The 14,201-nt window shown below is 40.0% G+C and overlaps 1 protein-coding gene across 2 annotated transcripts in view; it reads left to right on the top strand.

Moving 5' to 3' along the window:
• The window catches only part of PXDNL (peroxidasin like), a 379,412-nt gene that overhangs the window by 329,897 nt on the left and 35,314 nt on the right, over positions 1 to 14,201 (top strand). The gene's annotated exons all lie outside the window — the stretch shown is intronic.

Genomic DNA, 14,201 nt, shown 5'->3' with positions numbered 1-14,201 from the left:
GAAAGTGTGGCTTGAAAATATGAAATGACTTTCTCAAAGCCCAAAGATGAGTTAAGTGGTGGAGCCAAGGCCAGAGAAAAGATGTATTGTTTGTTGAAACACGGCGGTGAACCGAGGACTTGATGGTTCTGGAGCGGAACATGCTGATGTCTTCACAGGCAAGCAGGTGTCTGCCACGTGGAGGATACTTGCAAATCCTCTGGACGCCAATGACATAAGGGCCACCATAGCCTCATGCCCGCTCCATGTCGTGGTCGTGGGTCTGGGAGTTCCGATGCTCTCTAGGACTGAGGTGATCATTCTCAGTACCTAAGTAGTACTAGAGATTTGTGGTCAAGGGAGGAAATGGAAGGGCACTGCTAGAAATATGATGGAACACCATCCAGGTACGGTGACTCATCCCTGTAATCTCAGCGTTTTGGGAGGCCAAGATGGATGGATTGCTTGAGGTCAGTAGTTCAAGACCAACCTGGCCAACATGGCAAAACTTCCTCTCTACTAAAAATACAAAAATTAACCAAGAGTGATGGTGGGCGCCTGTAAGCCTAGCTACTTGGTAGGCTGAGGCAGGGGACTCACTTGAACCCAGGAGGCAGAGGTTGCAGAGAGCCCAGATTGTGCCATGGCACTCCAGCCTGGGTGACAGAGTGAGACTCAGTGACACCTGAGTCACGGTTGCCTTTTTCACTGTGGTAGTGCTTTATTGGACACAGCAAAATCCCAGGTACTGAGGGGTGGGTGGTGTAAGGGTAGCCGAGAGAAAGGAGAATAGACCCAAGGTCAGGCAAGCAAGTTTTATAAACCTACCAGGCTTCTCCGTAACAGCCAGAGGAGGGAGCCCCGAGCTTACAAAACGCGGGGTGTTTATGGGGTGAAGGGGTATAAGGGGGTTTTAGGACCGAAATAATCTATCGGCTGGTAAGAGGCACAGAGATAGTTTGTTAACTTGTAACAGACATACAGTACATCATCCTGTGACTTTTGTGGCTGCAGACTTTTATAAAAAGAAAGGAACCAGGAGTTTTTAAAATAGATGTGTGTCAAACAGGAATTTACATGTGGATAACCAACATATGTGTTCCCTGTCCTCCCTCAAGCTGCCAGGATGGCTGTCATCAGGCTTTGATTAATTGCAGCATGTCTGACAGCTTTGCTGTGGCACCGAGGTGGGGGTTCAGGAGTGCAACTGCAGAGCAATCAGAGTGGGGAAGCGGTCAGCCTACACAGAGGGCGTTTTCTTGTCAATAACAGGTGGCATTCTTTCCCTTGCCTCAAGTTCTTGGGGACTAGATCCAGGAATAATGAAATAGTTCCCCCTCTCCAGAATGTGGGGAGAAGGGAGCAATATACAAACTATATGAATGGCAACTAATTAATACACCTTTGCTTCTTCTCTGGTGCCCTTGGGATGGGATATAGGGCCTGCTGAGCAGAGGGAGAGATAGATGGCATAGCAGGGTGTGGGCCCTGGTGACCAGAGTGGTGCCCTGCAAGGAAGCAATGGTTCTGTGTAGAGGCAAAGGCTGGGTGCCCCTTACACTGACAAATACTATTTCTGGCTCTTCTGTCCTCTGGCCATGTGATAGGTGATTCATGGAAACACCTAGCTCATAATTGTCCTGAGTCTTTTAAGGTGGGTGTTACTATCTATGTTTTACATATGAGGAAAATGAGGCTCCTGGATTCTCCTTCTCCTTCTCTTCCCCTTCCCCTTCCCCTTCTTTCTCCTTCTCCTTCTCCTTTCTTCTTTCTTCTTCTTCTTTTTTTTTTTTTTTTTTTTTTGAGACAGAGTCTTGCCCTGTCGCCCAGGCGGGAGTACAGTGGCACAATCTTGCCTTACTGCCATCTCTGCCTCCTGGGTTCAAACAATTCTCTTGCCTCAGCCTCCTGAGTAGCTGGGACTACAGTTGTGCACCACCACACCCAGCTAATTTTTTTGGATTTTGAGTAGAGACGGGGTTTCACCATGTTGGTCAGGATGGTCTCGATCTCCTGCCCTTGTGATCCACCTGCCTCGGCCTCCCAAAGTGCTGGGATTACAGGTGTGAGCCACCACGCCTGGCCCCTGAATCCATTTTCTAAGGTCTCACAGTTGACCTGAAGGCCTTGGCTCTTTTCTCTGTGCCCACTACTACCTGGCACAGAGACAGTGAGCAGGCACCCACCACAGGCCATTCCTCTGCTGCCCTCCCCCCTATTGCCATTGTTCCACATTGAGGATGGGAGGAGGGCTTCTCTGGTTATTTAAATGGTAATGCACCTGCTGTGGACAATGTTTGTTATGGAAAATGCAAGGCAAGGATGTAACAGACCAGGGGTGAGTTGGGGTCCTGAGTTTGTGCAGTGTTATTACTAAGATCTGCGGTCCCAATCAATCATCAAAATACTGTTTCTCTGAGAGTGTCTTTAAAAAAGTCTGCAAATGAGTAAGCCAGTAGTCAACATCCACTACATAACTAGATAGAAAAATACAGTGTTTTTGTTTACGGCACTATAAACATGCTCAGAAGTCATGTCAGTAGCAAAATTACCTAAGGATATGAATATGCCTGATGTAGTTCCAATCATAATGTAATGTTTGTAATGAGAGCCATTACAAAAGGATGCACAATTTATTTTTCCGTGTACTTTTTGACTAACAAGCATGGATTTTTCAGAAAATTAAAAGACAGTTTAAAATGAGTAGCTTAAAAATGAAGGCGTTTAGTAACTGCTCAAAAGTGGACCACTTTCTTACTGCGTGGGCTTCTTACACTTTCCAATTAACAGAAACATTGCTCTATGTAGATCAGGGGCCTGCTGAAACATTCAGATCTCTGAGGAACCAGTTTCTAGACTGTGGTTATGCAGTTTCAGGTAAGTTATACATTTTAACGGTCTGAGTTAATTAAAGGAGTTGAGAAGTGCTGGTATTGACCACGTTGAGACCATCCCTGACACTCGCAGTTGTGAATTTCCCAAACAGAAAAGGTGTATTAAAAGACCTAGAAAATATGTCACTACTCAGTCCATTTGTCTTTGTCATGTGTTCATTCATGTTGTATTAATAGATTTCTTCCCTCTCCTTTGCCTGTCTCGCTCTCAGATTAAAATAAACGATTGTTAAAATTATTTATTTATTTTTCTTTCTTTGAAATGGAGCCTCGCTCTGTTGCCTAGGCTAGAGTGTAGTGGCATGATCTCGGCTCACTACAACCTCTGCCTCCTGAGTTCAGTTGATTCTCCTGCCTAGCACTACAACCGGCTAATTTTTGTATTTTTATTAGAGACAGGGTTTCACTACATTGGCCAGGCTGGCCTCAAACTCCTGACCTCAAGTGATGCTCCTGCCTCGGCCTCCCAAAGTGCTGGGATTACAGGTGTGAGCCAACTCACTCAGCCAATTTAATTGTTTTAACAGGCATTATACTAGAGAAATATATAGATCTCTATGTGGGATGTAAATGGCCCCTGCAATCAGACCTAGTGGTTCATTTTGTTAGAATGAAATGTATGATTAAATTGATCCTCAGTTCTTTATGTTACTTTTATTTTGAACAGGGCTATTTTTTCTCAGTTTTGTTTCTCATGAGTAACAGCCTACAGGTTAGTACTGGTATCAGCATTTTCAAAATTTCACTACAATTTTTCAAAATCCTGGAAAAACTCTTCTCCTAAATTCATAAACACATTGAAATGGATCCTAATCTGTTTAAACAGTGATAATATAAATGCAATCAAGATTTACATTATTATATCTTGTTACTGTTTGTAGGTAGAAAGCATGAGATCTGAATAATGAAGCTGGGATCTGTGTCACTCAGCTGTAAGGCTGTAGGTTTTGGGGGTGATCAGACTGGAGAAACTTGGGGTGTTTTGGACTTGGTTTGTATTTTTCTTGTCATTCATTATGTTCAATGAAGAATTTTGTTATTTACTCTTTTTAACTGATGAATTTCAGTTTCTCTTCACAGAAACTTGAGCCTTTTTTTGTTTGTTTGTTTGTTTTTTGTGACATAGTCTCTCTCTGGTGCCCAAGCTGGAGTACAGTGGTGTGGTCTCAGCAACCCCTGCCTCCTGGTTCAAGCGATTCTCCTGCCTCTGCTTCCTGGATAGCTGGGATTACAGGTGCCTGCCACCACACCCAGCTAATTTTTTTTGTATTTTTAGTAGAGGCGAGGTTTCACCATGTTGGCCAAGCTGGTCTCAAACTCCTGACCTCAAATGATCTGCCCGCCTCATCCTCTCAAAATGCTGGGATTACAGGCGTGAGCCACCGTGCCCAGCCAGAAACTAGAGAATATTCTAAAACAGCATGGTATTTTTGTTTTTCTTTTTGCCTTTAACTAATTTCATTGTCATTCGTGGTTTTTTTTCATACCTTGCATAAATTTCCTCAGGTCATTCTGTGTATCTGTTATGTAAGCAATTCCTTTAAAATATTGCTTAGTGTTTAATTGGTAGAATTGTATATAACAAAACTTATGCAACCATACTTTGCATATCAGGAATTATATTTCCACAGGCTAGGTTCTTATAGAATTCCCAAAGCAAAGTTGCTGAGGGACAGGATATAAGTTTTTTAATGAAAAAAATGTTGTCAGATTTATTTCTAAAAGATACTCTTGGCAGTTCTACAAACAATATATTAATACCCACTTAACTTCTCCAACAGCAATTGGTGATATAGTCCTTGTTTTTTTGATAGTTGAATGAGTTAAAAACTTAATTATCTCAAGTTCCTTTTAATTTGCATTTCTCTGTTAGTATGTTTAAATCACTCTTTCCATGGTTGTTGGTTGGGGATTGGCTCTGTGCATTGTGTGTTAATAGTTTTTGTCCTTTAATCAATCTGAGCTCTCTGCAAATGCTACATGCTAACAGTGGTGAGTAGGTACCTCTCAGAGTTGCCACTGAATTGAAATGGTTTCATCATTTACGCAGCAGCAACATACTCGCTCCCTTCTATGTAAATTTCTGTATATGTAAGTAGATTTCTTTCAGTCCATTGGTCTTCTCTGTAACAACACAGCTGCTGCATTTCACCTGTGCTGCCACTGTGTCTCCCATTGTATACAGAGGGCTTCATTAATATGGGGACGTTCTTTAATTTAGTTACTCCTTTACTGTTATTTAGAGCTTCCCTCTTCAGGTTGGCCTTATTTATTTTTGTCATTATTTGAATATGCAGGTATACATAAATACATAAAATGTATCATCCGTGTCTGTATACATGCATAGGGGTGTACACATACACCCTTGTCGGGTCCTTTCTATAACTTCATGAACCTCTGTAAAGACACAAAAGTCTATGATTTTACCTGCCTGTGTAGTTTTCAGAAACTGCATCAGAATTCAGCAATTAGCTGTGGAAATCACTGTAAACTGTCCTAATTAAAGGCAATTGACAAAGAACTTTGGTTATTTCTGTGGCCTACAATAAACTTAACCTAATAACCATAATTATGACTGATAGCACATTTCCAGACATATTAGAATTTTAGAAACCCATAAAATTTTAGAACACTTATTAATTATATATTCATTAAAGTAGAACTTGAAGAAAGTCAAACATTACTTCTTATTACTGCAATATTTACCATATAATTTAACACCTCAAATAAGCCTGTTTATCTCTCCTTTGGATGCTGTAGGGGCCCTCTGTAGCATCCAAAAGTTAAATGATAGAGAAAGGCTTAATTGTGAAATCTGATTTTGAGTAACCTGTCAAATATGTCCCAGGTTTAAAACACTTGACCAAAATAGGATCTCACAATAAAGTAATAGTCACTTGTTTTGCCAAAGTGGCAATTAAGAGATTTTAAAAAGTAAAAACCTTTATTCAGTGATAGAGATGAGACTGTTTTCCAAACCATCAAAAGACCTGAGAGAGCCAGCGTAAGACAGAATCTGTTTCCCCTACTCTATTGTTTTTTAATTTACTCAAATGGTGAACAAAATATTTTATTGTCACTTATTGAAACTTCATGAAATTGTGGTTCAAAAGAGGAAGACAAATTCTACTTTTGTGTTAGTATACTATCGATACTAAAGATAATTTTAATAAAACCTTATAAGTAAATATACCAAATCTGTCATCTTTTGACCACACAAAATTTCCATAAGGATTTTGTGTTTTACATTTTTCCCTAACTACGTACACCTAGTTTTATCATTTTTTCTCCTTAATATTAAGGAGGAAGTTGTCTAGTGTCTAGTAACTTCAAACTAGACAATTATTTTAACAAGCACACATTTATATGTCTTTATAACTTTCCTCATTGAAAGCTTAACTTGCTTTTGTTTATACACTCTGTATACAGAATTATTTATCTCATATCTAGTAGTTTTAATCACATATATTAATGACAGTTTTAACTCTTAGGAATCTTAATTTCTGATGAAAATCCTAGAAAGTAATTTTGAACTGTCTTATATTAGTATTTGCAGATAAAAAACATTTTATATTTTTTTAGAACGCGTTCTTCAAATTATTTTTTATTAAAAGATCTAAATACATTTAGCTTTTCTTTGCCATATAAAATATATTAAAGTATGTAAACAAGTTTAGGATTAATAATTAATGTTTCAGCATTTTACCTGTTTACAAATAACTCAGAACTTTTATGATCATCTATTATTTAATTTACTATAACATGACTTTAAGATTTTAAATTTCTTTTCAAAATTATTTTCAGAATTTTTATAACAAGTACCTTCCCTAATGTCTTCCTCCAGTTACCTTTGCTAATGTCTTCCCCCGGGTGCCTTCCCCAATGTCTTCCCCCGGGTGCCTTCCCCAATGTCTTCCCCCGGGTACCTTCCCTAATGTCTTCCCCCGGGTACCTTCCCTAATGTCTTCCCCCGGGTACCTTCCCCAATGTCTTCCCCCGGGTGCCTTCCCCAATGTCTTCCCCCGGGTGCCTTCCCCAATGTCTTCCCCCGGGTACCTTCCCTAATGTCTTCCCCCGGGTACCTTCCCTAATGTCTTCTCCCGGGTACCTTCCTTAATGTCTTCCCCTGTGTGCCATTTAGCCACGTGGCACCCAGGAGGACTATGAAGGGCAAGGCTCTCTGAGTCCTGAATTTCCATGCCAGATGTAGAAGTCAGAGCAGAAGACAGCTGTGATGAGGATGCCTGGAGGATACAACCCCTCCCAGAATAGCCAGGAGGCAAAGCCGGGTCAGGGAAGAAAGAGCCATATTGAGCTTGATTCTGGCTTGTAGCTGCTGTTCTAGGCACTGAGAACTTATCCCCAGGCCTCACCATGGCCATCTGTCCAGATCCTTGAATCAAGACTCTGAAAACCAAAACCATAAGCTCACAGTCAAATCCAACAAATATCTACTTATATTTAACTGATAATTTTGAAAACGTCACATTTGCCAACAATTAAAAACTAGCTTTATTTACCAAATTTTATCACATACAGTCACCATATATAGTAGACATACAAACACAGGCAGAAGCAGATCTAGCTTTCATAAAGCTAGCTTACAAATAGTTTTTCCTATCTCTCTTCAGACTATCCTGCTTTCAATCACATGCTTCATTGCTCTAAGCAACAGCCAGACAGGTAACTCTAAATCTGTACTTCTGAAATGCCAGCTCCCAGGCCAAACAGGAAAATCTGTATTTCAAAAGCACAGAGCTAAGACTTTAGACCTAAATATTGTATCATCCGCTCAAACCAAGGAAAAAATCACGTAGGTAAAAGTTCAGTTAAAACAAGATAATCCAAAAAGCACTTTAAACAAAGGTTTGACTTGTCATGTATACTGAAAACAATGGCAAGAGTTTCTAACATACGCAGGCAGATAGGCTTAAAAATGGATATTTCCTTTATGAATGTTGATTTCTTTTACTAAAGTGTTTGAAGATAGCCAGTTAAATTCCGGAAACGCGTATTTTAGTTCCATGGGTGTTCTTTTTAACTTAGCTAAAATATTGAGTTCAGCATGGAGCCCTTTAAGGAATAGGACAAAGAAAGCATTATCTATGCCTGGATTCAGAATGGATTGCTGTGAGAAAGAAGCAAGTCTACTTTACCGGAGTTCCTATTTTTTGTAAACACTTTAGGATAGCTTTCTTTTTGCCTTTGGGGCAGAATAATAACTAAACCCAAAGAGTAACAGATTTTTTTTTCTTACCAATTAGTCACTTAAGTTTTTTATTTGCCATTTATAAAAAGTCTTTTAAATAACAGTAAAATATTAAAATCTTCTTAGATGCTTCTGCCTATCAATAGGAATCCCTACGTTAGACTAATTCAAGAATTCTCATTTTCTTTTTTTTCTTTTTGAGGTGGAGTCTCGCTCTGCTGCCCAGGCTGGAGTGTAGTGCCAAGATCTTGGCTCACTGCAACCTCTGCCTTCTGGGGTTTCAAGTGATTCTCCCACCTCAGCCTCCCAAGCATCTGGGACTACAGATGCTCACTGCCATGCCTACCTAATTTTATATTTTTGGTAGAGATGGAGTTTCATCATGTTGGCCAAGCTGGCCTTGAACTCCTGATCATAAGTGATCTGCCTACCTTGGCCTCCCAAAGTGCTGATATTATAGGTGTGAGCCACCACACCTGGCTGGGAATTCTCATTTTCAAATGCACTGCTTAAAGTGTGGTCTTACTCATTTGGATCATTCCATTCTAATTTTAAATTACCTTTAGTAAGATTTTACCACATCTATAAGTGTTTGCTGTTTCCACAATCTGATATTTGTACATGCAAATGTAGGCATAGCTGGAAAGGGGATTACTTAGTTCTTTAGAAACTAAGGCTCTCCATTTTACCTTACACTTGGCTTTGGCTATCAGATCTCCTTGATCAACTTAGTCAATGATTTTTTTTTCCTACCTAAGCACACAATAAAAGAAAAGTGCAGGGAGGAGGTAGAACACAACATTCCTTGTGAATTTCCAAAAGATGAAGTTTACACCTCCTACAATATTGCCATTTATTATCAATTCTGTCTGACTAGGTCAGATATAAGAGGCCTCTAACTAGATCCAAGCCAGTTAATTATCAGATCCAATGTGATTCTGAATCAAGTCCAGTTTCTGTTGTAACTTCTGAACCCAGTTCACGTAAAAAATTTGCTCAAACAAATTCAGGGAGCTAAAAACAAATCTGTGGAGCTTCAGAATCTGGGAGAGAATTTGTCATGATCCCCAGTTGCTGTGAGAGAGAAATGGGCACAGTGGGCCTAGTAGGGACTCTTCTTGGTCACTTGTTGCTTCTGGGCATTGTGGGGAGCTCTGCTTCAGGTCCCACTTCTGACACCATCTATTGGAAAAACCTTATATAAATTACATTGAGAAAAGTTTAATTGAGCAAAGAACAATTTGTGAATTAGGAAGACTCCTGAGCCAGAGTAGGCTGAGAGGCTCCAGCACAGCCACATGGTGGAAGATTAATGGACATAGCAAGAGACCTGATGTATGGAAAACAGAAGTGAGGTATAGGAACAGCCAGATTGGTTCCAGCACAGCATTTGCATTATTGAATACAGTCTGAACTGTTTGCTGCCTTCGACTGGCCAAAACTTAATGATCGACACAAGTGTAGGCTACAATCTGTTTACATGTCCAGTTGGGTTACAGTTCACTATGACGGGAAAAACCTTTAGGCTGACCTTAAAATATGTAAGGAGGTAGCTTTGGGCTAAGCATAATTTAACATGTATATGTATGTGTGTATGTAAGTGTGTACATGGATAGGTATGTGTATGCATACACGTGTACACAGGGATGTGTGCATATGTAGTTTTGTACATATATGCATAAGCATATACATGTAGAGGTATGTATTGTATAGGCATGTACAGCTGTGTGCCTGTATAGTATACATATGTTTAGCTATGCACATGCATGGGTGTGCACATGTATAGTCATGTGCATGAATAAATATTTGCATGTATAGGCATGTATGAGTGTGTGTATATGTAGAAGTGTGTACATGTATAACTATGCACATGTATGGGTGTATGCATGTGTAAGCGTATGCATGCATAGGTATGCTTACATATGGGTATGGACATGTATATTTGTATATATGTGTGGATATGTTTATATGTGTACACAAAAGGATATACATGAATGGATGTGTACATGCATGTATAGATGTATACATATCCAGGTTACACATGAATAAGCATACACATGTATAGCTGTTATGCATATATGGGTGGAAAATTCCTGCCCTTACTACTCGTCACTCTTTTTTTCTCTTTTCCTAAAGTAGCCTATCAAGTAATGCTTTCAAATTGGGTACTTGTGTAAAGTATTCTGCAAATGATATTTTATACTTAAGTATATTTTTCCCTCTGAACAGTGAAGAGCATCTTACATGAACAGGATTCCTGGACTGTGGCCTTTCCCACTCTTTGCCAGTGTTCCTCCCCTGATTTCTATCCTCTTATGTTGCAATTGGAAGGATAGATGCGATAGGCGCCAGTCTGGATTTTTTTTTTCTGCTTAAATATGTGTCTCTAATTCTTTTTTAATGAGATTCTGTTCTTATAGAACATTATAATGTTCTTATCGGAGCATTATAATGTATCAAGATCTTTCGTTCTTTGGTCAGAGTTTCACAATTAGAGCAGAATATGCTTCAATATAACTTTCCTCATCAATTCTGTCTCAAACTTAGCAATTTCAATTCACAGATTTGCATTTTTCTTCAACAAAGGGAAATTTACAGCATATATTTCTTTAATTACTGTATATCTATATATATCCTCCAAATATTATTTCTCCTTCTGAAACATTTTTTATTTGAGTCTCCAGAATCTACCCTCCAAGTCTCTTTTCTTTTCCTTCATGTTACTACCTCTTTTATATTTTTGCTGAATGCCCTGGTACATTTTTTGCATATGACCACTTATATCAAATTCACTAATGAGTCTTGACAGAGCTCAACCTCCTTATAAATTTATCTATTTAACTTAGTTCCAACATCATCTGTTTAAGCTCATCAGAAATGCCCTTGATTGGGTGCGGTGGCTGACGCCTGTAATCTCAGCACTTTGGGAGACCGAGGCAGGCAGATCATGAGGTGAGGAGTTTGAGACCAGCCTGACCAACACGGCGAAACCCACCTCTACTAAAAATGCAAAAATTTTCTGGGTGTGATGGCGCATGCCTGTAATCCCAGCTACTCAGGAGGCTGAGGCAGGAGAATCACTTGAACCTGGGAGGCAGAGGTTGCAGTGACCTGAGATTGCGCCACTGCACTCCAGCCTGGGTGACAGAATGAGACTCCATCTCAAAACAACAACAACAACGAAGTAATTCCCTGCTTGTATTATTATTATTTATTATTGTTAATATTTTAACAGATGTTCTTTTGTCTCCTCCGTCCCTTGGGTCATGTTTTCGCTGAGAAAGTTGCTCCTCTCTCTGACTGTTCAGGACCCTTGTATGGACAGTGCCTTTTTACTCTTGGCTCAAGTTGTGAAGGTTACCTCCATGGCAGAAATCTGGCAGAAAGAGACAGGCTCACTGGGCTGGGCTATGACATCAGCCTCCCCCAAGCTAGAGCAGGAAGACAACCCACATGCTCAGTTCATTCTTGACCTTCTGAGAGGTGGAGACACCCTGCATGCTCTGAGGGCAGAAGCTCTCAGAGAAACCCCAGAAATCTGAACATGAAGTCCTTCCAGAGGTGAGCTGCTCTGAGTCCTCAGTCCGGGCAGGGTTGAACCTGGCCTCTCTGGAGCTGCAGCCCTCAGAAGAATTCTGTGCGGCATTCTTCCCCAGGGCTCCCCTGTCCTCTTAAGCACACTGTGGCCTCTATGTTACTGTGCCACTTGCCCAGAAGAGGCCTGCCTCCTGGGGTTGCAGGGGAGGGGAAGCCCCATCTTTGGGGTGCTCATCTTCAGGGCACCATGCTCCAGAATCCCTTTGAGCTCAGTGTCCGAGTACTGCAATGAGCATCCCGTGATGAGGACCTTCCCCAGGGGGCCAGGGGAGACCTTTCCTCTTGTCTTTGTTTGAGCTGCATTCTGATCAAGGTCTGAGCTCTTTGGGGAGAGCACAGGCACGCGAGCTTTCCTGTCTGACAGCAGCAACCAGCAGATCTGGTTGTTGAAGGTCACAGAAGATCCTGTTTAATCATTTTTTACACATTATTGTGGGGGCTAGGAGTGTACTGACACAGGTCTGAGAAAAGCAGTTTTGACCTGAAGCTAAGTTGGTGACCTGGAATTCAGTTCTAAAACACTGATTTCTTTGAAGATGAAAAAGTTTTTAGAAGGAACCTTAGGTTTACTGTAAGTAAAAAACGAAACTGGTGCTACCTGTTCACTGTTTCATCTGTCCGCCTCCTGTCCTTTAGCCTGGGAAGAGAGAAGGTAAAATCCCATAGGCTCTAAGCCCACATCGTCTGAGAATCTATTTCATTTAAAGATAAATCATTAGGTTTCATTTTTAATCTTAGACTTAGATGAAACTCACCAAGACAGGTTTCTATTTGGTCATTTTCTCCTTGTGGAGAAACATGGGATAATTATAATCCTCCTTTGATATGACATCACGTTTATCCTTTGAAGATGGCTAATCTTTTCTATAATGAATCTTTTCTTTTGCACTAAACAGACACCCTCCATTTCCAAACTCCCTATTTTCTTCATGTTGCATGACTTAGAGTTACTTCATTCTTCTGATTTTGCTTATCAGTTTTTCTTTGAGAACATTGTAATTTATCAGGGTCTTTACTGAAGTGTGATGCCCAGAGGTAAGCATAGCTTTAAAGGTATGTTGTGGATATTGACAGAATTGTCTGATCTGATATATTTCTTTTCTACTCAAAAATAAACCTACAAGCCCTCCGTTGGGAAAAAATAAATAAAATCGTGTGGTTAATCTCCAAAAAAATGTCAGGGATCCTTCCTTCTCTAGGCATCCTATTTGTTCCACTCTGATGTTGCCAACTTCTTGCTTTTGTCTTGTGAGTTAATTTCTCTGCCCATGTTATTTTGACACATAGATTTATACTCTCTATTGCGTGTGTATACTGACTTTGATTTTGTCAATATGAGCAAGTTGCATCTAAATATATGTGAAAAAATATGTGCAAATGCATTCGAAGAAGCCACATCAGATACCGTCCGCTCAGATGACTTTCTTCAGGGACCACTTCTTGATATTTTCTGTATAATCACTTCTTTGGGCCACCAACGATTTTACTGGGAGTCATTCTGGGAATGCCGTGATTTGCACAGGCACTGCTGTCAGTAGTACCAGAGAATACGGAAAAATGGCAGAGACAAACCAAGAGCTCTATGCTGATTCTGTGTATAACCTTGCATCAGGTGGATAGGGGTCTTTGGTAAAAGACATGTAGGAGAAAACCTACTTAAATTTATACTTAATCCATTAATACTTATAACTTACTCCATTAATACAGCACTCTGGAAGAATTGCTACTGGTAAGGATAGCGAACGATACAATATTCTGATTCAAATCATGGGATATTCTGGCCAAAGATTAGATCACTTGTTGTCCTTGCAGAAGGGTTTTTATTTTTTGGGTACATGAGAAAATGCTATTCCATTGACAGTGTCCAAATTACGTCTAAACAACTTACAAGTTGACTCAGAGCATATATAAACAGTAGGGTGGCTTGGGGGATAATTATTGGATGAATCAGCTGCTTGATTACAGTTACTGTTCTTTTAGCCAGCAGAAACGTAGTAAGTCAGTGCTGTAGGTAAGAGTTAGGAAACAGTAAGTGCCCACTGAAAATATTAAGAAAACATGAGTAACCAAGAGAGCTCTGACAGAGCCGTAACTGGTGAAGTTATAAGCAGCAAGTGTTCAAAATGTTGTTTGATTTGATTTGCTTTTAAGGAAAAGGGAAAAGGGAAACCTCATGAGACAAATGCTAAATTTGTAGTTATCAAAAGATCACAGTAACCAAGATTGACAAATGAATATAACGAGAAAGCCAAGAATCTTATTTTGCAGGCATAAGAGATAAAGCAAAAATTCTCAAATTTTCTTTGAGATGTAATGTTTTATATCACTTAACATACTTTAGAGAATACTTCACATTAAATTCCTAGGTTCTTTTATTTCCTTAGCTATCTTAGTTACAGATTTTCTTTTTCTTTTTCTTTTTTTCTTTTTTCTTTTTTGAGGTGGGTGGAGTTTCACTATTGTCACCAGGCTGGAGTGCAATGGCACGATCTGGGCTCACTGCAACCTCCACCTCCCTGGAT

The sequence above is a fragment of the Saimiri boliviensis genome, chromosome 15 (genome assembly GCF_048565385.1).
Source record: "Saimiri boliviensis isolate mSaiBol1 chromosome 15, mSaiBol1.pri, whole genome shotgun sequence".
NCBI classification, from domain to species: domain Eukaryota; kingdom Metazoa; phylum Chordata; class Mammalia; order Primates; family Cebidae; genus Saimiri; species Saimiri boliviensis.
Note: the sequence above shows the minus strand (reverse complement) of the source record. Positions and strands in the feature narration are given on the sequence as shown.